General features: G+C 40.6%; 1 protein-coding gene across 9 annotated transcripts in view; it reads left to right on the top strand.

The window, feature by feature from the left end:
- TENM4 (teneurin transmembrane protein 4) overlaps positions 1–25,095 on the top strand; it is a 1,040,112-nt gene that overhangs the window by 179,337 nt on the left and 835,680 nt on the right. For all 9 annotated transcript variants that reach the window (XM_075198626.1, XM_075198625.1, XM_075198627.1 and 6 more), the window contains exon 2: positions 12,237–12,331. The gene's annotated coding sequence lies outside the window, so the exon portion shown is untranslated. The remainder of the gene's footprint in view (positions 1–12,236; positions 12,332–25,095) is intronic.

The following is a 25,095-nucleotide window of genomic DNA, read 5'->3' as shown; positions in this document are numbered from 1 at the left end:
CTGGTTGGACTGGAATTAGACAGTTAGACAAAGAGCAGCATTTTGCAACTGTTCCGTGTAAGTATTTAATTTGCATCCAGCTCCTCTACCCACTGCTTCTACGGTGGGGTGTGTAGAATAACTCGGGGGAGGGTAATGAAGAGGGATGTGCAGTGAAATTATAGGGGATTGTGGTAGGGGAATATAAGTGTTATAAACAGCTTTAAGCACTTCTAAGCCTTTACACATGCCCTGGCACACTGAACACTCCGCTATTGGCCATACTGATTATTATTATTATTATTACCATTTATTTATATAGCGCCACTAACTCCGCAGCGCTGCACATAGAACTCACATCAGTCCATGCCCCATTGGGGCTTGCAGTCTAAATTCCCTAATATACACACACACACAGACAGACAGACTAGGGTCAATTTGTTAACAGACAATTAAACTAATTGAATTGTTTAATTCTTCTGAGTATAGTGATACCATCATCATCTATTTATAAAGTGCCACTAATTCCGCAGCGCTGTACAGAGAACTCATTCACTTCAGTACTTGCCACATTGAAGCTTACAATCTAAATCCCCTAACATATACACACAGAGACTAAGGTCAATTTGACAGCAACCAGTTAACCTACCAGTATGTTTTTGGAGTGTGGGAGGGAATCGGAGCACCCGGAGGAAACCCACGCAAACACTGGGAGAACATACAAACTCCACACAGATAAGGCAATGGTCGGGAATTGAACTCATGACCCCAGTGCTGTGAGGCAGAAGTACTAACCACTGAGCCACCGTGCTGTCATGACAGCACATGCACTTTTGTAGCAAAAGGGATGGAGGGGGGGTCTGAACAGGTGCTGGCACTACACCTCTGTATATGTAGTAGGACCTCCACTACACATAGATGGGAGGGCGTGGGATGCAGAGCCTGGCCCTATTACCGCCAGAGGCAGCCAGTGTTGCAGTGCCTTCTGGTGGTATTATTTGGTATTGCATCAAAGAAAAGACTTACAGTACTTTATAGCCTCTGACCTTTCTACCTCTCCCCTCCAGTCACCTCTGCTGCTCCTCCTACTGACATTAAGACAGAGTTCACGATATCAGCTTATCACAAGTTCACAATGAGCCACCTCCTGTATTGAGCACGCACAGTGACATATTATCCTTAATATCCATTGGTTTTTTTTGGATTATTTTAAGCACATAGATAATATATACAATGTTTTGAAAGAACACAAGGAAAGATAGATGCTAAAATGAGATAAAAATCCTCATAATAGATGAAAACTGTAGGTAACAGGTGTAAAACGATTGAAGAACCTCAGTTAGCAAATATGGTATAATTTGCATTCCTGCATCATTTGTATTCTTTGCAGAAAAATAATTAACACCATTACCCACACATCGCTTACCTAGTGCTGCATAATAAGGCAGCCTTGTGTTTTGAAGATAGATGAGACTTTTTTTTAAAAGTGAAAGTAGTTCAGAATAAGAAACAGAACGAAGTCGTTGCAAATGAAATGATTGTTTCACTGCAGGTTAGAGTCGGCTTCCTGGGCTAAGTTGTTGGAGGTTGCATAATGAGGGGGTGGGGCCGTGCCACAATGGGGGCGTGACCACATCATCTGGTGGTGCGTCTAGCTCCTCTTAAGCACTAGGCCACCCCCAAATGCAGTGTACACCAGTGGCCAGTGAAAGCGTAATTATTTACTCAAGGGGACAGTGCCAAAATGACACAATTTACCACAAATCATGTCACGTAGACTCCCATCCTCCCCACTTTACTGTAAGTGGACAGGATGCGGGAGAATGGCCTGCTCACTCCTACCCAGAATTCGAAAGTCTCCCTGACATTCCAGGAGACTGGACAAATAGTCTAGCTGCCAGAATAACGGGGCAGTGTTATGATTCCTAGTGCATTCACAAACCAGCAACGGAAGTATAAAGCAAAATGTCTTTATTCAGACAAATAAATAAACAAGGATAACTAAAATCCACAGATAAGTACAGGTTCCAAATAGTGACTGAACAGTAAATTGGCAGGAACAGGTAACATTAGTTACCCCAGTCCAAGAGGCACGAGGCTGTCCAGAGACGCTGATAGAGTCCAGGGATCAAACAGAGATCAGGTAACAGAATCCAAATAGCCAGGCTAAGATCACGGTCACATGTGAATAAGCAAAGTCCAGTAGTCAAGCTAAAAGGTCAGGGCAACGAGCAAACGAGGTGGGTCCAGGAATCAAGCCAAGGGTCACAACAGAAGATCAAGCAGAAATGGAGTAAACACAGGAACAGGGCAGCAGCAGCCAAGAATAAACGGATGCACTGTACAGAGCACAGCTTGAGGCAGGTATTTGAAGCAGTGCGACAGGTGCAGTTCTAATTAGGCATCATGCAAGGAGATTAACTCCTTCAGGCATGTTCAAGAGTTCAGGAACTGAACAGCAGCACCTCTGGTGGTATGAGGTACTGCTGCTAGATACCAAGAACAGGCAGAGTCGTAACAGTCAGTCCCTGGTAGCCGCAGGTGAAGTGTCGGAGGGTCCCTGGGGGTCCACCAGCCACCTGCTGACCACCACTGTTCTAGAACTACCGTTTGTCTACATTTTCCAGTACATCATACTAAGATTAAATCCTCACCGACCAGGGATATGAGGCACATGTGTAGACATCTATATACATTTCTATACAGCATATTTCCATAGTTATAAAATAGAATACTATCAATATATGTACATTTCATAAAAAAATCAACTTAAATTGACAAAATACGTAAATATTTGATTTAATAACTATCTAAATAAATTCTTAGAGAAAAACTAAATGAAAAATTGAAATATCTCATTGATACAAAGTTTATCATAATTTTCTTTTCATGTTATGGTATGTGGACCAAGATTCTCATTTCAGTTATGTTTATTTTCTCTTTTTCCGTTTACTTTTTTTTGTGTAGTTCAATATATTCTGACGATGTTATCCGCTGCTCTGCAAATTGTTCAAATTGTAAAAGTACGGGGGTCGTGCAGGAGATTTATAAGAATTATATTACGCTCAATTACCCATCTCGCCTCTAACAGTTGTTACCTTGTCATCTTTTTGAACTTTCAGTGCCACAACTGGTTCTAATTCCGGCAGCACCCTTCCTGTCATCTCACGTCTCGTCACAACGTGTCCATTAGGCCTACGTTCTCTTTTCAGCTTGACATTTCTGACATTTACGACCTACTTTAATTATAAAAGGTCCTTTGAATCGTGATGAATGTTAGGTTCACCCCCGGTGACAACCAACGTCGGACCTTGGGCATCCTACGTCCTCTGTCGACCTCTCTCTCGTCCTTGTGTTGGAGCAGTGTAGGTACAGCACCACTTTCGGTGTTTCTGGGGCAGCTTCTTGCCGCATGGTCCCTGGGGCAGATCTGTGCCGCATTGTATTACAGCACAAAATCGTGAGAGGATCTGAAAACACTTTCGGTGACATGATTAGTATTTGACCACTGTGTGATGAATACAAAGGAAATTGTTTCCTGTGGGGAAATCACATGAAGTCGTCTATTATATGGACAAGCTATAGAAGCTGAAGAAAACAGATAATTGGAGGAAAATATTCACACATTTTATCTTCTTTCATCCTTATATTTATAAATTAAGATTCTGATGTTAAAAAGGACTGTCATCAAAATTAGTAATAATAATAATAATTCAAAGTAAATGATAATTATGTCTACAAAAAGGATGTTAACCCCTTCACGACTGAGGGTATTTCATCGTACCCTTATGGCCAGACCTCATTTGACAGTTTCGTTATGTTTTGATTAACCCTGAAAATAGTTTTTGATCTGTTTTTTGTGTCACAGTAAACCTTACATCCTTTTCTAGGGGGCAGGTGAGGGGGGTCGAGTAGCGATTTTATTTTGGTAGTATAGAGAAATAAATACATTTTTTGTTTTAGTTGCATTATACAGGAACACACACAAAAAACACCGTTCTATTATTCTTCCCATAGTAACTTTTAGAAAATTATTGCCAACCTAGAAAGTTACCCAGAATTGAATTGTTTAATTGTCTTGAGTATAGGGATACCATCATCATCATCATCTATTTATAAAGTGCCACTTGTTCCGCAGCGCTGTACAGAGAACTCACTCACATCAGTCCCTGCCCCATTAGAGCTTACAATCTAAATCCCCTAACATACATACACAGAGAGTAAGGTTAATTTAATATTAGCCAATTAACCTACTAGTATGTTTTTGGAGTGTGGGAGGAAACCGGAGCACCCGGAGGAAACCCACACGAACACAGGGAGACCGTACAAACCCCACTCAGATAAGGCCACGGTCGGGAATCAAACTCATGACCCCAATGCTGTGAGGCAGAAGTATATATCATACTTGCCAACTCTCCCGGAATGTCCGGGAGACTCCCTCAATCCAGGTAGGTCGCCCGGACTCCCGGGAGAGCAGGCAAGTATCCCACATATGGCAACTTACTTGTCAAAATGACACGATTCGCATTGAATCACGTCATTTTGGTCCCGCCCCCCGTGACAAAATTACGTTTTTGTCTCAGGGGTGGGGCCAAAATTACGCAATTAACTGCGCCCAGCCCCCTCCAACCACACCCCTTGCCCAGGATCTCCCGAATTTCACTTTTAAAAGGTTGGCAAGGATGGTATATAAATATATATATACACACGTGCTTTGCCAGCGGTAACCACTGAATGTATAGGGGCGAGGGACAATCGCTGGTGAAAACGGCTTTGAATATTAATTCCTTGGTGTGATAGGGAAATATACATGCGGTTAATTTTCTAGGATTTTATATTTGACATTAAACCTTCTCCTGACTTTGTGCTGTTCCCAGAAGCACGTCGACGCTGTCTGTAAGGTCTAAACCAAAGCAGATGTACTCTCTGAAAGCAGCTATTATTTCTGCCTGTTTATTTTTATGATATTTGTATGTTTCTTTTTTTTTCCTTTCTCATCGGCTTTTTCTTTCCTGCCGTCTCTGGTTACGGTGCTGTTTCTTGGCAACCTGTATGTTCCGTCTGTGTGTGGGAGTAGCGGAGCAGGTTTGGCTCACCTCTCTGCTTTCCCACCCCTCCCAGCCAATCGTGAAGATATCTGACACATTTCGTGGTTACTTAGAGGTTGATTGTTATTTTTCTCCAGCTTTACATATTCATTGTTATTTTCTTTATGCAGAAATCCAGCAGGAGAGGCGGTAAAGACAGTAATCTTTTGTTTTGCTGTTTTCCTCTTTTACGGCTGAAAGATAGTTTGAAAGAATAAAAGTAACATTACACAGTATATTTATATATACCTAATTTTTCAGTGGAAACACGTAAGTTTCATTTTAATTAGTGATGTGTGAAATAGCAACAAAATCTTTTGGATTCCAAAACATATTGCTGTATTGTTTAGATTATTTATTTATTAGTAAGAGTGTACTTCCAATCAGGAGCGGGCTGGCCCGGGGGGCAGGGGGGCATCGGCCCCCCGGGCTGCTCGGTCAGGCCGCTATTAGGGCCGGGGGGTAGGCTGCAAAATACTATGCTTTCCCCTGCGGCCGCATCTGATGACATCAGATGCGGCCGTGTCAGCGCACAGGCGGCCTGCATCACATGACAGGGGATGCGGCCACGTCATCAATGACGCGGCCGCATCCCTTTTCATGGGATGCGGCCGCCTTTGTGCCCCCCGGCCACGCCTCTCCCAGCCCGCGCCTGCTTCCAATCATATGTCAGGATTTCGGATCGTGTGCTACCTGTACCCTCTGGGATTACTTCCTATATGTCTTGGGAATGATTCTGTCTTTTAAATGTGACACAAAATGAATAAAGGTTGTCTGTTTCTCATAATGGTGAGTTCAGCGCCGGTGGAGCAAGGTAAACCTGGCAGGAGTGAGCCGCTCTTACCAGGATGCCCCCAAGCCCGTCTGCATCAAAAAATATATTTTATTTTAGCGCAGACAACATGCCGGCTTTATTACATCATCATCAACATCGATTTATATAGCGCCACTAATTCCGCAGCGCTGTACAGAGAACTCACTCACATCAGTCCCTGCCCCATTGGAGCTTACAGTCTAAATTCCCTAACATACACACACAGACAGACTAGGGTCAATTTAATAGCAGCCAATTAACCTACCAGTATGTTTTTGGAATGTGGGAGGAAACTGGAGCACCCGAAGGAAATCCACGCACACGGGTAAAACATACAGGACTTAATTTAGAGTCGGACGCAAAGTGCGTTTTAGGCGCATCGAACAAAAAAACACTATCACGCATGTGCAGCAAGCACCATATCCGCCTGCATCTTGTACGCAATTTACACTTGCCACAGTTTGCGGCTCTCTACGAGAGAAAGGGCGGAACGTGGAATTGTGAAGGCATGACCCTGTAAGTAAATCCTAGTCGCAGTGAGGCGCAGACGCAACACATGTCAACAGGGCTGCCAAGAGGAATTCAGGGCCCCGCTACAACAAATTCATGGGGCCCCCCTTATAGTTGAGTATGCTAAAAAATTTGCCGGCGCAACGTTTTTCGGGAATGTGGTCATGCATTTGGGGGTGTGGCAAATGCGCCATTGGGGCATGGCTAACACATCTAAATCACTAGGCTCTCAATTCACCCGAGCGTCACATATGTCCAAGCACTCCTGACTTTTAAGACATCTAGCACCACAGTGTAGTATAGAAAAAATGCAGTGTGTACACAAAGAGTTCAGTCTTGGCCTGCACCTTACATTGGGCACAACACTCACCATAAATTGACATTGTCCCTACTAGAATCACAACATTTCACATACTGTCCTGCTCTCTCCTACCTGTTCTTCTCACTTTCACCGTCTGTGGCTGCATGTTTCTTTAGTTGCGGCTTGTCTGGATCCTGGAATGCTGGATTTGGAAAAAAATAGCTACATTTAGATAATTCCAAACAACCCTGGCGTTAAATCAATACCATCCACGATTAATAATTAGGCCTTCCTCCAGCTCCAATATTACAATAATGTCCCCTTTCATCATCACCATGCCTTATGATCACACTGCACCCTCCATGCTGATTTTGCCCACTTCACCTGGCTCCCCTTCATCACACTATACTATGCTGCTCCCCCCCCTTTTTCAATCCCACTGTGCCATGCCTCCCCCCTTTTTAACCCCACTGTACCAAGCTGCCCACCATTTTTTAACCCCACTGTGCCATGCTGACCACTGTTTTTTAACCCCTCTCTGGCCCCCCTCATTTTTTAACCCCTCTGTCATGCTGCCCCCGCCATTTTTAACCCCTCTGTGCCCCCCTCATTTTTTAACCCCTCTGTCATGATGCCCCCCCCCCCCCGTTTTTAACCCCTCTGTGCCCCCCCCTCGTTTTTTAACCCCTATGTCATGCTGCCCCCCCCCCCATTTTTTTAACCCCTCTGTGCCCCCCCTCATTTTTTAACCCCTCTGTCATGCTGCCTCCCCATTTTTTAACCCCTCTGTTCCTCCCTTCACTTACCTTTTCTCCTCTCTGCTTTCTTGGTCTTCTCTGCTGCTCTGTGCTCCATTGCTCCAGACTGACTGAATGCTGGGCGTAACATGATGACGTCACACCGGCATTCAGACAGTCTGAATGGAGCACAGAGCAGCAGAGAGGAGGGATGCCGGCTCCATGATCACGTGAGTATGTTTTTGTTTTTTTTTTAACTACCCTGCTCCCCCCCATCACTATCACAATCTCAGGATGGCGATAGCTGGGATAACCCATGGATAAAAATATTTATTTATTTAAATAAGACATGTTTTCTAATGAAAATTACAGCATATTACAATTATTTTTTTCTTTTTTTTTAAACAATTGATTTTTTCTTGTAATGATGGCCCAAGTCACAGCTTCCAGTTCTACCGCACATGTGTGAATCTGCAAAGCCGGGTCACGCAGGCTCAAACGTAATCAGAGCAGCCACTCAGTATCGCCGTAGATCACTGAGATAAGCCTCATTCTCAGCAGTTTATCTCTCCTTCCACTGCTGTCACTGAAACAGGCAAAGTGCAAACATATAACTGTGTATTACCAGCTGCTTGTCCTGAAACGTAGTGTTCCGGACTTCAATGAAGAAAAAGCAACCAAGCCAATGGCAGAGCAAGTTAATTGCAAACAGGATATGTGACAAACCTATAGGGGGATTATTACATGATCAGTGGGTTTTCTTTATATACTGGTCTCAGATGGGGCTCTGCATTGTATACTAATCAGCAATTGGATACTGGTCAGCAGATGGAGCTCTGCATTGTATACTAATCAGCAGATGGAGCTCTGCATTGGATACTGATCAGCAGATGGAGCTCTGCATTGTATACTGATCAGCATATGGAGCTCTGCATTGGATACTGATCAGCAGATGGAGCTCTGCATTGTATACTGGTCATCAGATGGTGCTCTGCATTGTATACTGATCAGCAGATGGAGCTCTGCATTGGATACTGATCATCAGATGGAGCTCTGCATTGTATACTGGTCATCAGATGGTGCTCTGCATTGTATACTGTTCATCAGATGGAGCTCTGCATCTTATACTGATCAGCAGATGGAGCTCTGCATTGTACACTGGTCATCAGATGGAGCTCTGCATTATATCCTGGTCATCAGACCAGCACAGTTGTATGCTGGTTGTCAGATGATGGGGCTGTGCCTGGCATGCTGACTAGATTGGGCAATATATATGTTTTTAAATCTGTTTATTTTTGACAACAACAGACAGATGAAATAAGATACATTTATCCATTAAGTCGAGACAACAATTGCAACGTCACAGAAAACAGGAATTAAGCATACAAAATGATCGCTAGGCATCTAAAGCTGTTATATAATCTTAACCTGAAAAGTTAAATGCACTAATGGTATACAGAGGGTTGGAATCTACCAGATAGGGACTATTTCTAACTCTACCCAGAGGTCTGACCCGGGGGTGATACCATGTTGTTGGGTTTTTATATATAGGGGAGAGGAGGGGGGGGAGGGGGTGCTGAAAGGAAACGGTTAGGGGGAGCAAAGTGATTATGACTCTTTTCCCTGTTACTGTCACTGCCTGTGTAATCATAACTGAGTCCCACAGTATGTAAAAGGTTGCACATGACCGTGTATTGGAGGCCTGGCCAACCTTTGGCTCTCCAGGTGCTGTTAAACTACAAGTCCCAGCAGGCCTTGCCAGCTATCAACTGGCAAAGCATAGTGGGCCTTATAGTTTCACAACAGTTGGAGGTCCACAGGTTGGCCAGGCCAGGTGTATAGTATAACACTTCTCATTCATGCCAAGGTACTTAGTAAATGTTTATAGACATAAGGGGAACTTTGTAAACATTTACATAGATTACGGGGGTACGTTACAGACATTAAGGGATTTCTAATGAATATTTTGAAATTCTTTTTATTATGAGGACACATTAAGCCATCGGAGTGTCTGATTATATTTTATACATATGTTACAATGCCATTTATAATGCAGCTATTGCCGTCTTGTCCTAGGGCTGCGGAACTCTGATTGGCTGATGCCATCCCGTAGTTGGAAATGGACAGTAGTAAATACATCCTCTTTATCTCCCAATAGAACCACTGACACTTTACTTTTCCAGCATTTGACACAATGGGCCACCGCGGTATTTAGTAAAATATGTATTGTTCTACTTGGGCAAATGTAGCTGACAGTATTTGTATCTGGCTGTGGATCAACAAGCAACACAAGAAATAAATTACGATCTTAACATGACATGCAGTTTGTTTTCTTCCGAAAGGCGAAAGAGCGTGCCTACAGTGTTCTGGAAATATTCACAGTTCTCTTCTGTGTTTTCTCTTTAACTTTATATATGTGTACATTTCCCCGGGACTTACATTATACGCCATAGAAATTTGGGAGCCGTCATTACCTAGGGTGGAAATAAGATCTATTGAATACTGCGAGCAAATAACTTTCGACATTCTCAGTGTGTTTTTCAACGTACGGCTGGAATCCAAGACCCCGCAGCCATGGAAGGTTTTATAGACTCCGAGACGACCACCAGAACTTTTTTTGTTTTTATATTCCAGAAAAGCTTGTTCTCCTCTCAGCTATGTAATGTGTTTTATGAGTAGTCTTCTTAGTCCAGAGATTGTAAATGTGATGTAGATAGTTAGCCGGGAGGATTATCATTTAGCAAAAGAGAAAAAAAACAATTGATAGATACAAAGTTGGAGAACTTGACAAGTTCTAACTTTTTCACTGTGTTTTTGCTGTGTCTGTTTTTTTCTACATTGATAACAGTATTTTTTAGGGGTATAGTGACACTCAATAATGGTTATTTACAAACCTCAATTTTACAGTGTAATTGCTGTTTTTTAAACATCACGTTGTGCAAATGTACCAAGTTTTTATAGGTAAGCCCATGTATTTTCACGGCAGTAAATAAAATTAGCATCATTTGATGGGAGGAGTTGGATGGATTGACGGTGTGTCGGATTCGTTACAGTTGCGCGCTCACGTTTGAAAAAAGAATTCAAAAATTAATTTAGTTGCATTAGATTATTTAGATGAGATAAAGGGTTCAAAAGGAGACATGTACAGGCACTATAGTGGCACTATATAAATAAATGGTGATGATGATGAGGATTTCTCTTCCACATCGATGAAACGCGTTTTGCAACTTGCATTTGCACTTCTGGAGGAAAACGCATTTCCAGGAGCAATTTGAACAATGTACTGAAGAGTTTCAAAGTGAAACATAATAGAGACTGTCCCAATGTCCCCTCACACTGATTCAAGAGGTAAATGGAGCTAAACCAAGCATTGTTTTAGGGGAAAAAACACAAGGTTAAAATGATTGAAGGGAGAGATCCCTGAGCATTTTCCGAACCATACGCCAACCTGCATAACCAGGAGGAGAATGATTTTACAGGGGGTGCTTCCATAGACTGTAAGATGCGTTTATCTGACGAGTAAGCACACTTGCACCCACAGAGAAGCGTGCAGGTCCGCAGATTATGCGGTTCGTGGATGACACTTAGTTATGGGCTACGGCAGAGGTGCCCAAACTCTGTCCTCAAGAGCTACCAACAGTTCCTGTTTTCAGGATTTCTTTTATCATGCACAGGTGAGTTAATCTATTTTTCTGGGTCAAGTAATTATCTCACCTGTCTCTACAGACAGAAATCCTGAAAACATGACCTGTTGGTAGCTCTTGAGTACTGAGTTTGATCACCTTTAGGCTAGGTTATGTAGAATTCACCAGTAAATCTACAAATATATGCCTAATATAGCATTTATAATAATAATAATAATAATAAAAACAGAGGTAAGCGCTCATCTAATATGCAGCCCCTATAGTACAAACGGCAATATATAAAACAGAAAGGGCGCAATGAACATGAAAGTATAAACAGTAAAAACGTAAGACAACAGAGATGTTTAAGACAACAAAAATGTTTATAGCTCCTTTTGAAAAATGTAAGTGGAAGTACCGCGGGATATTATACCGGATGGCGTGAGGAGGGGAGAGCAAATAAAACTGATTCTTACCCTAGAATTCCCTATGTATGCTGGCAGTCCTCGGCAAGCTGTCCAGGTAAAACGGTGAGTCTCCTATGAATAGAGGCTCCGGAGTGTCCGGGTATCTCGTGTAGCCGCGTCTTGGAACGCGGAAGTGATAGGTTGACCCGCACAAGTACGGTGGCTAATTAGGTAAAAAAATGTGATCCAACGCGTTTCATCCAGATAGGACTTTCTCAAGGATATTTTTTAGAAAGGAATTGGAGGGTTCTTATGGGTCCTGCCTCTTCCTGATTGGATATCCTGGTCCACCTAGATTTTTGGGACTTCTGTAAATGGTTTTCTGCTTTCAGCACCACCAAAACATTTTGGGAGTCACTTAGGAAAACATGTTGTGCATGTAACTGCGTTGAAAATATAGTGGTGCCTACAGCAACCAATTCAATTATAGCTCCTCTTTTGTCTGGTATATATTACAAACCAAAGCACATGATTGATTGTTATGTATGGGAAACACTTTCTTTCTACACGGCTACATGGAGAACACTTTTCATTAATGACCCCCTGTGTGTCTTCTGGGAACAGGACAGACTTCATACCCCAGGGTTTTCTGATGCAAAGGGATAACTTTTATATTATTATCAATTGGTTTTGACTATTATATCACTATGTATTGACTGAAAATGATATTTAATATAACAGTATAATAATAGTTTATGTATTGACTGTTCTCTAACAGGCGTCTCCATAAGTGACATCAGAAGAGATGGCCTCGGGATACCGTCATGTAGATCACTGAACATGGCAGGACGCAGCCGTGAAGCTCATTGACCGGTAGGTTTTCAATTTCAATAAATGGAAACAGTCTCTCGCCATCACAGTCATTCCTCACTTGTATAGTAATGTTGGATCTACTGTACATGTTCCTCTTGCGGTGCTGTTCAAGTAGCTCCATTTAGAGGGACCTATATATGGTAATATTAAAATGTATTTGTATGATGAATATAATTCAAAATGTGATTTCATCCAACAAGATCTTTAGAGGGTTCAGGGACGCTGTAATGAACCTTAGTTGACTCGGGGCTGCTCATTAGACATGCCCACTCTCAGGGCCGCTCATAAAAATTTTGCCCCCCCTGACAAATTTGTCATTCTGTGCCCACCTCTCTTTGAGAAATTAGTTTATTCGCTTCCAAAACTTTATGCGAAAGATCAATGGTATATCCTGTATGGTATGTACTCTATGGTATATCCTGTATGGTATGTACTCTATGGTATATACTGTATGGTATGTACTGTATGGTATATACTATATGGTATGTACTCTATGGTATATACTGTATGGTATGTACTGTATGGTATATACTCTATGGTATGTACTGTATGGTATATACTATATGGTATGTACTGTATGGTATATACTATATGGTATGTACTCTATGGTATATACTGTATGATATGTACTCTATGGTATATACTGTATGATATGTACTCTATGGTATATACTGTATGGTATGTACTGTATGGTATATACTATATGGTATGTACTCTATGGTATATACTGTATGGTATGTACTGTATGGTATATACTCTATGGTATGTACTGTATGGTATATACTATATGGTATGTACTCTATGGTATATCCTGTATGGTATGTACTCTATGGTATATACTGTATGGTATGTACTGTATGGTATATACTCTATGGTATGTACTGTATGGTATATACTCTATGGTATGTACTCTATGGTATATACTCTATGGTGTTTATACTATATGGAATGTACTCTATGTTATATATTCTCTATGGTATATGTATGCTATGGTATTTACTCTATGGTATATACTCTATGGTATGTAGTCTATGGTATGTACTCTATGGTAAGTACATTATAGTATATACTCTATAGTATGTAATCTATGGTACATACTCTATGGGTCTTATTCATTAAGGAAAGTAAGGCAAAAAAAGGAGTAGGCTTTCTCCTGAACAAACCATGTTACAATGCAAGGGGTGCGGATTATTTTATTATTTTGCACATAAGTTAATTACTGTCTGTTTATTCATGTAGCACACAAATATTTGATAACTATATGTTTACACTGATATTTAAAGTTGATCTAGGACATGTCCTACCCCAACTATAAATCTGTCATCACTTTTTAAATTTACTTCCCCCCTCAAATGCAACATGGTTTTGCCAAGGTGCAAAGTTACTCCTTTTTTATGATTTACTTTCCTTAATTACTCAGGCCCATGGTGGTTAATATGAAAGATTTAGAGTTCCCTTAGCTCTGTCCACAGACTATGACTGTAGATGAAATGTGGGCCCTGGTTATTTTCCCTCCCACTATACATGTTGTACTGTAGTGACTCTCTAACAGGTGCTGTGGTAAGCTTTTAGCTGGGTATTCCCAGTTACCGCAGGTCAGAAGATCAGCTCTAGGCTGTAGATGGTAATGTGACTCTTATCGTACTGTTAAACCCAAATTTATAGGAACTGTATTAAGTAGGAGAATGTATATCATTGGTGCGGTGGTTCGGTGATCTTCTCACTTTGGAAATGACAACGCTGCACGGCATGCTGGTAGCCGCATGGCCCACACGTCACATGACCGGCGGCATGACAACCTAGTGGTGGCAGGCCTTGGGCCTTGGGGAGTAGTGCGATGGAATTCCGGCACTGTGTTTAAATACTTCTGGGCCCCAAAAGATTACAGTCACATTAATAGTTGTGGGTCGCTGGCACAGCCCCCCCAATGTGATAGACCCCCCAGACATATGTCCCCCTGTCTCCCCATATGGGGCGTATGTATGACCTGTACATATATATATATATATATATATATATATATATATATACAAGTTAACCCGTGCATGATACTCATGCATTCTAGTCAAATCAAGCTACTTAAGGTCTTAAAAAGGTTCTTGTCATGCATTTGGACCTAGCCCAGGCCTCCTCAGGGGAAGAGCGTTACTTCCCGACGCAAGCGGCCTTTTTAATGTGTATTCATGAGGTAAAATTACCTCACGAAAATGAGTTTGACCCCTCAACTCGTAAATTTAGCCTTTACTACCCCTCCCACGGGGGGAAGGGGGGATGATGGAAGTTAACTGACTTGACTATTCTAATTTTTTTGTCAAATAATGTCAGTATACCAAATTTCAGGTCAATTGGATGAGCCCTTTCTGAAAAAATAGTTTTTTCCACACACACACACTAACGCACGCCTCTACACATGTGTGTTCATGAGGTAAAATTACCTCACGAAAATGAGTTTGAGCCCTACCAAATTTCAGCCCTTTTTGAATTTTTTTTCCCACACACACTAAGAATGTAGTAGGTCAGTGTATAACTCTGCCCAGCAGGTGGCGCTCCACTAAGCATTTATATATTAGATATATATAGATATATATATATATATATATATATATATATATATATATATATATGTGAGGTCAGGATAGATAGATAGATAGATAGATAGATAGATAGATAGATAGATAGATAGATAGATAGATAACGACTACCATTGTCATTATTTCATGTGTAACAAATCTATTTATAATGCAGTTCTTTGCATTTCCAATACTATTCTTCAATGAACATTGACTTGTAATTCTTCTCATCTACCCTTGTAATTATGACTTAATATGTAACTTGCACAAAAAGAGGGAAATTCATGGGCAGTCAATTAATATTGAAAACTACAGAGAAATATCTTCAAATCCCGGGAATGTCCCTAGAGTTTAGCAAGTTGGCGACTATGCAATTGGTGTCACTCAGTAATAGTCAGGTTTTTGGAAAGGGATTTTCGAACTTGAGTGAAAAGGTGACCGAACCATCGGGCTACATCCTAGATATTGTATAAAAAGTTCCATTTGCTACATCTGCTATAATTCCATGGAACGCAGCTCAGAACAAGCTTCAGCTAGACCCCACCCTTAGATCGCTTTCTGTAACCCAGAAGAGGAATTATTAGGTAACTAGCGGAAGTGACGTCAGCAGACCGGCGATAATTGCCTGTAAACTGTTCGGCTTGTGTGCGTTTACGAATAAAGTTGTAAAATTTAATTACAATGGACAAATTTTATCTTTAGCTTAAGGGCGTACCAATAAAGATATTTCTCATGTCCAATGTGCATGAAATTTTTTTAAGTATAACAATTATATCCATCATAGATACCTTCCAACTGACCTGTTTATCCTGGTATTATTTATTTTACAACTCTAGTCCCATATTTTTAGCGAGTATTTTGTGTCACGTATACCAAAAAGTACTAATATCCTTAAAGGCTATCTCATACTTGCCAACTTTTCCTCGTTGGCTTCAGGGAGATCCTGGGAGAGGTGGCCACTTATCTATTGTAGGGGCGAGAACTGGGAGGTTGCCCTGCTCTCCCAGGAGTCCGGAAGGTTTCCCAGAAATGCGGAAGTCTCCCAGACATTCCGGGAGAGTAGCCAACTATGCGTTAAAGAAAAGCAGCTAATGAATCTCTAGAGACTGAAGTGTCTTTTACATTTCTGTTTCCATTACTGAAGTCATGTTGTCTTACCCGTCAGTCTTTGATTACATCTTGGTCTCCATGAAAATGGCCACCTCCATAGGCATCAATATATGGACATAGGACACAATTTCTGAACTGTGTCATCATGCCACAGATGGCGAAGCCAACCACGTCTTGTACTGGCTCAGCATCAGGGAGAATACCAGACTCTTCAGGGAGTGAGGGAGATCACCCTTATTTCAGGGAGTCTCCCTGACATTCAGGGAGAGTTGGCAAGTATGGGCTATATCCACCCGAAAGCTATCTTGGAAAAAATGTACTTCCTGTACTTCCAGGCCCCTCTCCCCTGCAGCCTCTCAGTTCCTTGTTATTGCGATGATCCTTCTACTCCCAGCGGCTGTAGCAGCTTAAATCAAATGACTTTGCAGAGGTCGTGCTCATAAAGTCGCACAATATGGAGCCATATTGTCTTTCAAAATGTGGAGTTTGAATTAAATTGTCTTTTGAAACAAAAAATTGAATATTAAATTGAATAAAACAGTCAAACACCAAGATAATTTGAAAAAATTTGCATTATAAAGTAGATTGTGTACCCTTAGCATAGCTTGTTATATGACATTTCATAATCAGGAATACAAGACACCTGAATCCATTCTGAAATGGAACTAATGGGCTAATATAGTGAATTGTTCGGTGACGAAACCCAAGAGAATAACATTTTCCTCTCTAAAATCATACCTTAGTTTCTACATAAGTACATAAGTGCAGTGTCCATTTAGTAAACGGCTCCCTGATTATAGTTTCATCCCCACTGCTCAAAACAGTGTTCTGTCATTTGTATTCTGAGGCTTTACTTACCACCGGGCAAATGTAGGATGCATTTGGCTGCAAAACTCGGAGCCGTTGGCAGTTGCAATTTACCCAAGCAAATGTCTGCACAGCAAACTGCTCCCAGCCCTCCAAACAATTTGCAAAAATCTGAGTATTGTCTGAGCATTTTGGCCATGTCCTTCAGTGGCATGTAATCTCCCATTTAGAACGCTGGCCTAGTGCGAAAATCCTCTTCACCCCATACATTAACAACCTGTGCAGGCGCTGTCCAAATATACTTATCTCTTCATTACGGAGTTATCCGCTGCTCGCAGTTCATTGGAAATGCTGCTGGTTCAGTGAAAACAGTCCGGCGTACTTAAAAACAGTGAATTTGCAGATTTCATATAGAGAAAACATAACAAGGATGCATCTGATTATTGTCGTGCGCCCTGGTACACCATTATTGTGTGTAATTGTATTATCACGCTGCCAGGGAAAGTCAAGAGCACCATGTAAACTTTAAAAGGGAGCTGATTAAAACAGCGGATGTAACCAGTGGGTACCACCGAGCATGCAAAACAGGAATTCGCTATGTGCATCTGGCATTTCATGAGAGCTGTTACATTTCTACGTAGACCAGCTTTGTCGTTGCAAATGGGAAATTCGGGAGTATTGCCCCATATATAGAGTACATTTACGTTTTTATTATGCTTGATCTGTCGCTAATGATTGTTTTTATGTTGAGTTTACAAACATACGGACTAGTGGCTAGCGAATAGTTTCCTGTATGTGCCATTTATTGCTCATGCATCAACTTGGGAAATAATTTTTTTGGCTTAAATAATTGTTACTTTAAAAAAAATAAAAAATATACCAGAATCCTTGTTACTTTGGAGGAATAAAGATGTTCAGTTCTGCAGTCAGTGAAGTTGGGCAGCATATAACCACGCAGGAAGCATGGTCTGTTAATAAATTGTTGATAAGTCATCTTGACTGCATCGACATAGTCTGGACAAGAATAGATAGGGATCATTGCTATTCAGTTGTTGTCCTGTGGCCATTGGCGAGTGTGTATGTCTGCTGTACGTAACATTTGAATGTTTATGTACTGCTTTGAGTGACTCAATAAAAACGGCTCTAAAATAATGATAATAACAATAGTGAATAATGGAAACCTGTGTGACTACACTTGCTATTGTCAGTCACCAGGAATCTGATGGATTAAATAAAAAAATAAAAAAACTGTTCTGAGAGAAGGATAGAATGTTGCATCTAAAAACGAGTGGTCAGGACAAAAAATTTGTATCAGTTATTACAAATTCACTTTTATTAAATGTAGCTGATAACTCTGTACAGAGTTGGTTTGGATACACTCATCCATATTTGCTTATCCCGGTCCAGTCCTTCAGAGTGAAACCTGGATGCTCCCGAGGACCGAGAGGACATGGAACAGTGTTCCATGTTTTTGGACACATTGTTGGTATTATTTCATTGACAGTATATAAATGTGCAGGACATAAATGTGCAGTATATTAATGTGCCATACATAAATGTGCAGGACATAAATGTGCAGTACATAAATGGGCGCTACATAAATGTGCAGTATATTAATGTGCAGGACATAAATGTGCAGTATATTAATGTGCGGGACATAAATGTGCAGTATATTAATGTGCAGGACATAAATATGCAGTATATTAATGTGCAGGACATAAATGTGCAGTGTATAAATGTGCAGTACATAAATGGGCGCTACATAAATGTGCAGTATATTAATGTGCAGGACATAAATGTGCAGTATATTAATGTGTGGGACATAAATGTGCAGTATATTAATGTGCAGGACATAAATGTGCAGTATATTAATGTGCAGGACATAAATGTGCAGTATATTAATGTGCAGGACATAAATGTGCAGTATATTAATGTGCAGGACATAAATGTGCAGTATATTAATGTGCAGGACATAAATGTGCAGTATATTAATGTGCAGGACATAAATGCGCAGTATATAAATGTGGAGTACATTAGTGTGCAGTAGATTAATGTGCAGGACATAAATGTGCATGACATAAATGTGCAGTGTATAAATGTGGAGTACATTAGTGTGCAGTAGATTAATGTGCAGGACATAAATGTGCAGGACATAAATGTGCAGTATATAAATGTGGAGTACATAAATGTGCGGTATATTAATGTGCAGTATATGAATGTGCAGTACATGAATGTGCAGTTCTCATAACTACTATCCCAACACCTGCTTTCATTGACTAACTTGTACTAGAATGATGAATGCTCATTTGTGATTGGTTGCTATGGATGCTGTGCGTTTGCACTTACTTTAGCAAATAAATCCATAAACGTAGAGAAAGCAATGTTTACAGCAGGTTGCATCTTCCATGGCTTAGTGGAGAAAAGAATATATAAAAGAGGTAAAAATATAACTTATTTATTGTAGTTTAGAAAGTAATTAGTGGCCTCATGTTTTGTTCTCTTTGAAGAACATGATTTTTGTGTACGATTAATCAACGTTCAACAATGTAAAGCGCTCAGGCCTGATAGAGGCTTCCAATCTGACAGATGACAGCAACTACTTGACCTAGCAACACGTGGGGATTTAACCTCGTTCATGTAATGCTCTAAGTGTCACTTGACATTATATTGGCTCCATTGTCTTCTTTTTGCCTACCCATCAGTTTCTTCCCTGACACTATATTGTCCGTTCACATCATATTTAATAGATTCTCACTTCCATTCAAAGAATGAAATCACTGACAGCGCACGTTCTAAAAATGCAATTTTTACTAAAAAGGGAAAAAAAAAAGAGGGAGAGAGAACGAGAGAAACTGCTTCTTCTTGGATGATGATTTCATCACAATGTAATCTGTGTTATCTATCAAATACGTTTTCACAGAGAACATCCTGCTTCTTTCGTTCAATACAGTTTCCATTTTTAGGGCATCATCCGTTGTCAGAGTCAAATGTCAGAATCAGGCTGGATTTTATCATTTGTCAGAATCAAACATTGTCATTTGTCAGAATCGAACAAGTGTGGGATATGTGAAGAGTAAGTATGAGAAGTGATGTACGACCCGTGATTAGTGACGAGCGATGAGTGTCCACCAGTGCGATTAGAGAGATAGAGAAAAACGATGCGCGATTAGGGACATGTTTTCCGAGTAATAATGAACATGTGATGAGCGATGAGTATTAGGGACATGTGACGATTGACTAGGGACATGTGATGAGTGATGTATGATTGTGTGATGAAGGATAAGTGATAACGGATGAGAGATTGAGGCATGAGTAACCGGCAACCAGTGATGAGGTACAAACCACGACTGACGAGTGATGAGAGAAGAGTCATGATAGATGGGTGTGAATAAGGAGGAGTATTAGAAATGACAAGTTATGGTTGAGAATAAGAAGTGATGATCCTTCACTACATCATGCTTCTCTAATGAGTTTCATTTTCAAATAGAAGCTCACAAGCCACCAAAGTCAGCTCCTTGTTACAGATATTTCCACCAATTAAAATGCCCTTTCCATGGTTTAAATTCCAGAATAGAATGTCACAAGTCATTTTTATTTCTTATACAATAATAACTGAGTTTGATAGGTGAGCGAGACTGGAGTTTGCAGCATAATGTTTGTGCCAGTAATGTGTAGGTCTGTCTGTCTGTGGCATTTTGGACCCGCCCCCATGACGCAATGACTCAAACGCGTCATTTGACAGCAGGGGGCTGGCCAAACGCAGCGATTCCCGGTGAATCGCGGCTTTTTGGAACCACTTCCTAGTGAAGTGGGCAGAATTCTGCCAGATGCGGGAGATTGCCACACTCTCCCGGGAGTCCGTGAGACTCTCGCGAAATGCGGGAGTCAGTATGTGAAATACACAGTTGCAACAATGTACGTCAGTAAGTGGCCACAAAAGCCAGCCACTGTCAGAGAAAACAAGGAGCACTAAAGGGTCTCTAGCCTCTATTTTATCCTTTATTTCTGCTTTGTGCCAGAAAGTAAATGTAAACCAAATACTGTATGTTTTTATGTTGTATTTTTGGATAAAGACCTTTCTGAGGGACTGTGAGTTTGCACACAGGCGGCTACCATGAATGGTCCTCGGTGACCCGTCTGCAGTCCCCATCAGTCTCCCTCTCGCCCTCTTCCCCTTCTACCTGCAGTCAATAAGCGAATATCTTAGATGGAGACTTAGGAGGTTTAGTGCACACATCAGTAGACGTGGCATTTAATATCTGCATCTCATAGGGACCAGCTGATGGCTGGTGTAAGACTGGGCACATTATGTTTGTGTTTCAGCTGATGAAACTGAAGAATGGATCCTGAAATATCCCTTAGAAAATACTTTATATTATAAGCTGATTAGAGAGAGCTGTGGAAAACGTGTTCTAAGTGGAAACGAACCTGTAACTGCCTTCTCCTTGGGTCAGATTATGTATGTGTGTTCTCCATTAAAATGAAATAAGCTCAGGTGGCATATTAAATATTTTAAATATTTCACAAAACTACAGGAGGCCCTTCCCTTGATCGATCTTTGCATCAAAGAACATTTTTTCGCTGCTCTCTTGAAACCTGGAAGATTACATAATACTATATGCCAGTTTATGTATATTATTTTCAGATATGAACCTGTAAGGTAAAATATATTGTTCAGTATTAAGCTGATATTCCACTTTAGCTCTGTAAAAAGATAAATATGACCTTTCTTCTGCATTACAGTTCCTTATAGTCGGGGACCTGAGCTACCACTAGGTGAACCTAGGCGCTAGGGTATAGGGGGAGAGGCACTAAATCACATGATGTCACTCATTCATTCATTTATTTAGCCTGTGCTGCCCCCACACTGAGCACAGTCACTGACAAGGACAATGTCAAAAGTAATTTGTATTGCTTCTTTATCGATGGTACTTGGTCCCAACCAAATTACAAAAAATCATTCCGGACTCATCCAGCTCATGTTTGAGAGGATTTTCGTCGGAAGGGTCCTTCCTCCATGTTTGGTGGCAGTGCCCCAAGCTGGCCCCATTCTGGTTGGAACTACGGAACTTCGCGTCTCAGATTCTGCAGGTTGACATCCCAGTTTCTCACAGATTTTTCCTTCTCTCACTTGGAATTCCATCTGCTACTAAACATCAAACAAAAATGCTCCGTCACATAGTTTCTGCAGCACTGTGTCAAATTGCCACTAATTGGAAACAACCCACCATGGCTACTATGCAGACAATTATTGATAGAGTTTGGCACTCATACAAAATAGAGTTTATGACATGCATATTGCGTAATACCTCTAAATCATTCAATAAAGTCTGGGAGCCGTGGATATCATTATCCAAACTCCTTTTGTCCTATGATTCCCCTAAAACACTCCACTTGGTATCCCCCCTCAACCTGTTACCACTCCCCCCCCCCCCCCGCCTCCCCCACTTCTCTTCTAAATCTTGCTCTGCTTTCTTTTTCTTTTCTTCTATTGGCGGTTTGCCCCACCGCCTCCTAAACTAACTTGCCAACTTTTCTCTGACTCGCCTCTCTTTTCTGTTTCTTCTCTCTTCTATCTTTATAGTAAAAATGTGGTTAATATCATGACTCTTCTCTTTATGATATGCACTGATTGTATTAGTCCCTGAATATGTATAACTCGATTGTAACGGATTTTGTCTTGGACTGATGCTCATTATTCACATTTTCAAAAATAAAACTTTTTAAAAAGAAAAAAAAAAGTAATTTGTATTATTATTACATCAATGTCCGTTTCACAGTGTATGTATCAATCATGCATCACATAGTGCATTTCCTCAAAGCAAGTCTGCCATGCTGTCAGCCACTCTGTGTCTGCTCACCCTCCCAACATGCCGCCTTGCTACAGAGGAGCGAGAGAGACTTATTTAGCTAAGAATAAACACTGAAGTTACTCTATAATACACAGCCTTCCGGAAGACTTTAGAGCATCACAGTACTTTTGGATGTACTGCGGGTAAGCGTTGCACGGATGCTCTTTAGATGACATCATACGGACAGGGTATTTAATACCAACATCTCCAAGGAAACCTGATGGCTTGTGTACATCTGTGCACATTCTGTTTGTGTCTCAGCTGATGAAACTCAAGAATGAATCTGGAAATATCCCAAAGAAAATGTTTTATATTGCAATCTAATTGTTCCACATTTAGCAGGCAGAGCTATGAAAAGCACGTTCTCTCTGAAAATGAAATTGTAGTTGTGAACCGCGTAGGTGGAAGTGAGATTTTATATGTGTTTACTCCACTAGAATTTGTATACTGATTTAATTTTTAGTTGAGGAAATGGTTTTGAGCTGATTTAATGCGTGGTGGGGATATATAGATAGATAGATAGAAATGAGTGGTAGATAGATAGTTTTAAGAGATAGATAGATAGATAGATAGATAGATAGATAGATAGATAGATAGATAGATAGATAGATAGATATGAGAGATAGATAGATAGATAGATAGATAGATAGATAGATAGATAGATAGATAGATAGATAGATAGATAGATATGAGTGGTAGATAGATAGTTTTAAGAGATAGATAGATAGATAGATAGATAGATAGATAGATAGATAGATAGATAGATAGATAGATAGATAGATACATGGATAGATAGATAGATAGATAGATAGATAGATAGATAGATAGATAGATAGATAGATAGATACATACATGGATAGATAGATATGAGTGGTAGATAGGTAGTTTTAAGAGATAGATAGATAGATAGATAGATATGAGAGATAGATAGATAGTTTTGAGAGAACGATAGAAAGATAGATAGATGATAGATAGATAGATAGATACATGGATAGATAGATAGATATGAGTGGTAGATAGATAGTTTTGTGAGATAGATAGATAGATAGATAGATACATGGATAGATACATGGATATATAGATATGAGTGATAGATAGATAGATAGATAGTTTTAAGAGATAGATAGATATGAGAGATAGATAGATAGTTTTGAGAGAAAGATAGATAGATAGATAGATAGATAGATAGATAGATAGATAGATATGAGTGGTAGATAGATAGTTTTGTTAGATAGATAGATAGACAGCGCAGTACCCTTCTGCCATCCAAAACCACTTTCTGCTCTCAGCACTGAATTGACAGCATGAAGCAGTTAGTACAGGACAGGATGCCCTCTCCACAACCCAGTCCAGTACGTTTGGCGCACATCATCTTTTTATAATCTCTTCAGAAGTGGGGAACAGGGTTGGTATAATGTCTGGGGGAAGTGTTTAGTGTAATGGGAATGACAATGACAGATAGTCATAGTAACTATGCCCCGCCCCCACCTCTGATAACAATACAACCTATCAATGCACTCAGAACCAGTGACATCACCTGCAGAGTGATGTCACTAGTTCCTTATGAATATATAAATTGAATTCTCATGAAGTTCATCCCTAGAAATGGATGCAGGGTGTGTCTGTAGAGCACAGCACCGTATATAGCTGTCAGTGTGCACAGGGACCATTTATTCATTAGTTTCCCTGCCATGTGTCTGACTTACAGAGTTCAGGAAGCATCGGTAGTCTGCCCTTGCAGCAGGGTAACATGATCTACCAGGGCTGCCACCAGCGCCTGTTCTTCATGCCAAAAATGCTCTTATTTTTTTATTATCTGAAACCATCTTTTTTGATAATTCTTATGCGCTGTCTTTAATTTCAGCATTTGCTGGTCTGTGGGATCATTTTCTCAGTCTGACCATTTTAATAGACTTTAACTGCTCCAACGCAGATTAACCCAGGAAGGGATTGGTAAAGGTGACCATACCTGTAAGACAATCCATGCCCTGCGCTATATAACATATAGAGCACTGGAATTATAGGACGAACTTTACCATTTGGAGCTTGTATTTATGTGTAACATTCTTTGTACTATTAATATTTTAATATTATAAAACATAGGGAACATCAACAATACAGTGCAGTTCCGTTTATAAGAAAGAAGAGTAAATTGACAGTGATAAGGAGTCACAAAAGTACAATCTGTGTATCCGGACCTACAGTTCAGCTGGGTACACACCAATGCAACTATTATGCGGATCACACGATTCACGATTGCTAGAATGTATACAATCCCATGTTCATGTTTTATCGTGCCAAAACACATTACATCTGTTGATTTGGTTTTCTAAACTTCCTAAAAATCTCGATCAATGAAGGAACGATGTCTGGTAAATGTGGCAGTGTGCGCGCACTCACCACCAGCAGTGCAGGCAGATATCTG

This window comes from Mixophyes fleayi, chromosome 2 (genome assembly GCF_038048845.1).
Source record: "Mixophyes fleayi isolate aMixFle1 chromosome 2, aMixFle1.hap1, whole genome shotgun sequence".
Taxonomy (NCBI): Eukaryota; Metazoa; Chordata; class Amphibia; order Anura; family Limnodynastidae; genus Mixophyes; species Mixophyes fleayi.
This window is presented reverse-complemented; position numbering and strand designations above follow the sequence as displayed.